Genomic DNA, 6,162 nt, shown 5'->3' with positions numbered 1-6,162 from the left:
TAAAAACTAATTAAAAACAAATATAAGCTATCAGCTGACCATTTATAATTAGTAATAAGTCCGTGTGGTTATTTGGGAGCTCTCTGGCAGGCAGCAAAGTACACCTACATGACCGCATGTGCCAATGATGCAAAATGGTCCAAGCCTTGAGGCCGCCCAACCTCAGTATCTGAAGGAACTTGAGGGCACAGCAGCAGGACAGCAGAATGTATCTCCAAGTCTCCATGAGGTTGGTAGTTCCTACCCACAAGCAACTATTCCCACGAGACAGAGGACCCTGTGTGTGCTACAAGGACTTGTGTGCAAGCCTTGAGCTCTGCTGTTTGCAAATGAAGCTCTGAGAGCAAGTTGTCCAAAAGAGAGAACAAGCCTGAGTCAGAGTCCAAGTGTGAGATAAAGGATGATGTCAGGAAGATTCATGATAGAAAAGGTGAACACTCTAATCCAGCTTGTGCAACAGGCCTTACTTCATCTTAGAGAAGTGCCGTATAATGAGGACGTAATGTTGTGTGATATCTTGACTGTGTTCTGATAAAGTTTGCTTGGAGTCAGAGGGTGGAGCTCACCACTAGTGGACCAAGATTAACCACAGAAGCTTTGAGGACTGAGGGCAGATAAGATAGGAAGTAGTAAGGCGGAGTGGAGAGGGATCATGGCCCTTTGGGGAGGAAGGAATGGAGCCCGTGGAAGAGAATTGGTGGCTTCTCTGATCCTTCAGCTTTTTACCCTGATATCTGACTCCCAATTTTTATTGATAAAGAATAATTAGACTAACTCTTCAATGTAGTAACTGGAAAGAGAACATCCCCCTTAAGCTTCAGTATTTGAATACTAGGTCCCCAATGGGTAGCACTGTTTGGGGAGGTTTAAGTGGTGAACTCTTTTTAGAGGAAATACATCACTGGGGCTGAGCTTGCGATTGAAAAGTCTCACTTACTTCCACTTTGCTCTCTGCTTGGTTATTGTGCTTCCCAATGTGAGCCCTCAGATTCCTAGTCCTGCTGTCATGCCTACTGCTGGCTGCCATGCCTACCTGCCAGGATGGCTCTTATCCCTCTAGAACACTGAGCCCAAAATAAGCCTTTTCTTCTAGAAGTTAGCCCTGTCAAGGTGTTTTATCACAGCAGTAGAAAAAGCAAATACTACAGAGGACATGGCTCAGAATAGGAAGGTGGAGAGTCGGGTTGGGACCCTCCTATAGCCTTGATGTGCCTTGATGTGCCTTGATGTGTGTGTGTACATAGTGGGGAACGAACATCAAAACCCTTTCCTGGAATAAAACAGAAACCTAAAGATGAACGGCAGAAAGGAACAGAGTAGTCAGAAAATTGACTCTGGGCCAGAACTTCTCAGAAGACCTAAACAGCAAATATGCAGGGCTGCCCTGGGTCCTGACTCTGTGCAGCTTGTGCTTAGAGTGCCTCAGTATGCACCAGAAAAACAGGCTGGAGATGAATCCAGAGTAGAGTGGGGGAGGAGGACAGGGATGTGAGGGCTTGAGGTAGAACACCCAAAGACCCCAGTCCATCCTGTCTCCAACTCCCTGACCCTTAGGAGGTCCCTGCACTCTCATACCCCAGATTCCAGTCTATCCTTTCTCCAACTCTCTGACCCTTGGGAGGTTGGTGTACTTTTTAACAACATGCCAGGCCTCCTTACCTCCAATTCTATGACCTTAGGGAGGTTCATGCATCCTCATACTGAGACCTCAGACCATCTTACCAACTCCATGACTCCTGAGAGGCCCCTGCACACTCATACTCAGACCTCAGTTAATTCTATCCCAAACTCTCTGACCCCTGGGAGATCCCTACACCTTCATTCCCAGATGCTAGTCCATCTTACCCTCAACTCCCTCAACCCTGGGACGTCCATGTACCCTCATACCCAGACACATCCTGTCGTCACTTTTATTATGCTTAAATGACTCAAAAAACCAAACTCCCTTGGGGGGCTGAGGGACACCTTGGAGATGATAATGTCTTTTATCCAAGGCATAGATCTGGGTAAGGCTATGGGCCAAGAACCAGAAAGCCCTAACCAAGAGAAAAAGCACCCATGGCGAGACTGACGGGGCTCCAGCCCCAGCTAGGATAGGTTCAGATGAGAAATTCTACAGGGCAGATGAGAAAGTGTGGATTCCTGAGGTTCAAGTGGAAAGGCATGTCCCGGATACAGGCCACATAACAACTTGGGATGCTGGCATCTGAGCAGGAGGCAGTGGGATCCAAGGCAACACAGAGACAAGGAGGTGAAACAAGGCATGGAGGAAATGCAAGGGAAGAAGAGAATGAGAAGGAAGTAGAAGAGAAAGTACAAAGAGAAAGTCTGGCTACTATCCCAGATGGCCTGAATGATACTGAGGCTGCCAGGGGTTGTTGGCCACAAACAACCACCACCAGTAGAGCCAAGTGGAGCACTGTGGCCACCCTGCTTTAACCAGCTGGGTCCCTAACAATACCCCAGACATGTGCTGAGCTCTTTCTAAGCTAGGACAGTACCTTCCATCTAAGATAGCACCACTTCCCCTAGCCTGGCACCTTCTTTGGCAGGGTCTTCCCCACAGCTCCTCTCCCTCCTCCGTAGCTGAGTTGTTCCTGGATCCTGATCTGAAAGAGGTGATGGGATGCTGGTTCAGCTGTGCCAACCAATCCCTCCCAGGCCTAGCTGCTTCTTCCCACTCTTGACAGGAGGCCAAAGAAAAGGGGGTTGGGTCAGTCAGCTACAGAGAGGAACTAAGTCAGGATTGCAGAGCATAGAAGCCAGACCCTTAGTATTTGGTTCCTCCCATGTATTTGTGGAAAAGACTAAGTAAGGGCAAAGGTGATTTTAAGCCCCACATTTATAGTTGCCCCTGCAACTTCAAGGACAGAATATATCTAGTATAATCATTAACTTGGAACTTCAGGTGCCAAGAGACCAGGACCAGGCCTGTCCATGAACTTCTTTGGAGCTCCTCTGAGAACTGGCATGAAGGAAGGCCTGCAGGGTTTCCAGAATGCCTGTCCATCAGCTGCACACCAGGCAGAGGTCAAGTCCAGCGTACAAGTAGCCCAGGGTCTTGGCGGGCAGCTTTCTCTTGGAATCTGTTCAACTATTGATTTTCCAGGTCAGATTCCTGAGATCAACAGTTCAGCTAGAAGGACATAGCTGAGATTTGTCCGGCTGTAGACTGGAGATGGGGAGGGAGAAGACATGTGGAGATGAACCTGGGATGTGAACTGTACAGGTGAGGTCAAGAAGGGGAGGCTAGAACTGCTGGAAATAAGACGATAACACATTAAAGGAATGAGTGAAAATGGAGCATGTTGTGATATACAACCCTACCGAAAAGACAAAAATGATGACTTGTGCACTGATTTAGCAACAGTGTTTTGTGTGTTTCTTTTTATGCGTATGGGTGCATTTCCTGCATATATGTCTGTGCACCACATGCCTGCAGTGCCCAGGAACACCAGAAGGGGGGTCAGATCTCCCAGAATTTGGAACTACAGATGGTTGTAAGCCTCTATGTGAATGCTTGGGAAAGAATCCCAGTTTTCTACCAGAGCAGCAAATGCTCTCACCCTCTGAGCCATCTCTTCAGTCAAGACAGCAGTGTTTATAATCTTCTGATCATAAGAAATTCCTGTTTTTTTCTGTAGTCTGGAACTTGCAGCCCTCTCAAACTTCATAGACCTAAGACACAAAGCCTCCTCCAGTGAACCTCTTTCCCTATGCTAGGCTCCATCACATAGAACTTTTCTAACTCTCCAGTTAGAAAAGCAGGCACCAGAGGCCAACTGGGGGAAGGAGACCTAACACCTCTGGAAACTTGGATGAGTTACCTGGATTTTATTTTATTATCACTACTATCATCTCATATCTATATATTATATTTTAATCATCCTCATGTTTTGGAGAATTCTTATTATACTCAAAAGTAAGTGTGTCAAATTACCACATAACTCTCAGTTAATTGCTCCTAGTAAAATTTTTATTTACATGAAGGATGGATGTCACATATAATATTCACTATTCTGTGTGATTTTCATTTACATTTTGAGAAGAAACCTATTTCAAGCCATGCCTAGCATCGGGCAGGACTCAAACATGTGTTTTCTGAACAAAGACTAGAACACAGATTGCATGGCTGTAGGAGGAGGGCCCGCTTGTTTGTCCTGGATGCCCAGAACCAAAATAACCACACAGAAACTGTATTAATTAAATCACTGCTTGGCCCATTAGCTCTAGCTTTTTATCAGCTAACTCTTACATATTATTTTAGCCCATTTCTATTAATCTGTATATCACCATGTGGCAGTGGCTTACCGGCAATGATTCAGCATGTCTGCCTCTGGAGGCTCCATGGTGGCTCTCTCTCTGACTCTGCTTTCTTCCTCCCAGTATTCAGTTCCATCTTCCCTGCCTACCTAAGTTCTGCCAAGGCCAAGGCAGTTTCTTTATTCATTAATGCTAACACAGAGGGGACTCCCACATCTTACAAAGGATGTTTGACCTTGGAGACTTCTATTCATTTTTGATGTTTTCTCACATACAAATTAAAGGGCATATCAATATTTTATGAACATTAAGCAAGTTGTAAACTGAGCAAAGGGCTAATGTGACCCTCCCTGTCACACAGCCAGCACTGAGCTCCTGTCTGTCAGTATGACTTTGTGACAGAATAAGACATAGTTTGAGTACCTTCATGACATTCATCAGGAAACTGCTTGTTTATAAACATTTATTGTCCATTTCCTGACCCTTGGCAATCTTTTACAAAAGTTGTGAGCATGTGATTTTTGGGTTAGAAACTTCAAACACCAGGGTTTTCCATTCTCCAGCTGGTAACCTTGGATACAAAAACTGACCTCTCTGAACCTCATAGAAGCAGTATTCCTGGCCTGTGAAGATTGCTGGAGTCACTGAATATATGTTCTGCAGAAGCAGACCCTGATGTGTGAGGTTAAGTTATTTGGGTGTTATTCAAAAACAAGTTTCAGTTGTCAGGTATCTCTTTGGTAAAGAACTTCTGAAAACAAGTAAGGTGGTGGGGAAGTCAGATGGGTTGAGGAGGAAGAAGAGAAAGGCAGGTGAGGAAGGAGGTTGCCACACAGGCAGCCAAGGCTCAGACATGGTGGGGAGCTCTGGAAGACAGAAAACATATATATGTGCTTTCTTACCCAGAGTGAGTGAGCTGTGGCATTCACCCACTCATACCATCCCCGAGAGCTTGGGCTGATTTGAAGGTCAGTGTCTCTCTGGAGTATGTGATCTTCATTGTAAGGGAAGAGCCAGGTCTGAGGACAGGGACAGAGGACTCTGAGAGCAGCTTCAGCCATGGGCATACCATGTGTGGGCAGTTTAGACACTCATTGGTTCCAATGCACGTACACACACACATACACACACAATCTCAATGTACACCCCTCTCCCCAACACCCACACATCAACACACCCTTCACACACACACACACATACACACACACACACACACACACACACACCATATATGCTCACTTTCAGATGCCATCCAAGTGTTAGTATTCTATATGATTTCACTAATCTATAATAATGTTTTTGAATATTTTTCTGGGATTTCATCTAATTTACTCACATAGAATCTATTGCTTTGGATTTATACATATATATTTTAGGATGGTCCTACAGCCTTGATTTTTCATGTCCTCTATATCTTTGTGTCAAAATTGAGCTTCTAGTGTTATTTCACTGGTTGATTTTCTTAAATCAGCTATATTCTTTCAGCTGTTGAATGAGCAGGGATAAAATGAGGCTAGGCTAGAGAAGGTTGGGATTTACAGTTAATAACTAAACCCATCAGTTAACATTCTCAAATATGATGGTCTATATCACTCCAAGAACAACAGCATATCAACAGTAGAGCCACTAAGCAAATGTAACAGTGAGTTAAAAACGACCATTCACTTAATTTAAAAAAACCATTTGGAGATAAGTGGTGGTGGCAGCGATAACAGTGGTGATACGTAGTGATGAAGATTCTAGTTTCTAAGGCTGGGAGTGGAAAGGGTATTGGCTGGGTAAGTATGTGTATGTGGATCACTATTAAATCTGAAAAAAAATAAGATGGAAGAAAATGTCTGGGAGAAGTTGGAATACTGTTAGAATTTAAAGATTATCAAAAGTTCTACTTAGGGCACA

The sequence above is a fragment of the Myodes glareolus genome, chromosome 6, assembly GCF_982192425.1.
Source record: "Myodes glareolus chromosome 6, mMyoGla1.1, whole genome shotgun sequence".
NCBI lineage: Eukaryota > Metazoa > Chordata > Mammalia > Rodentia > Cricetidae > Myodes > Myodes glareolus.
This window is presented reverse-complemented; position numbering follows the sequence as displayed.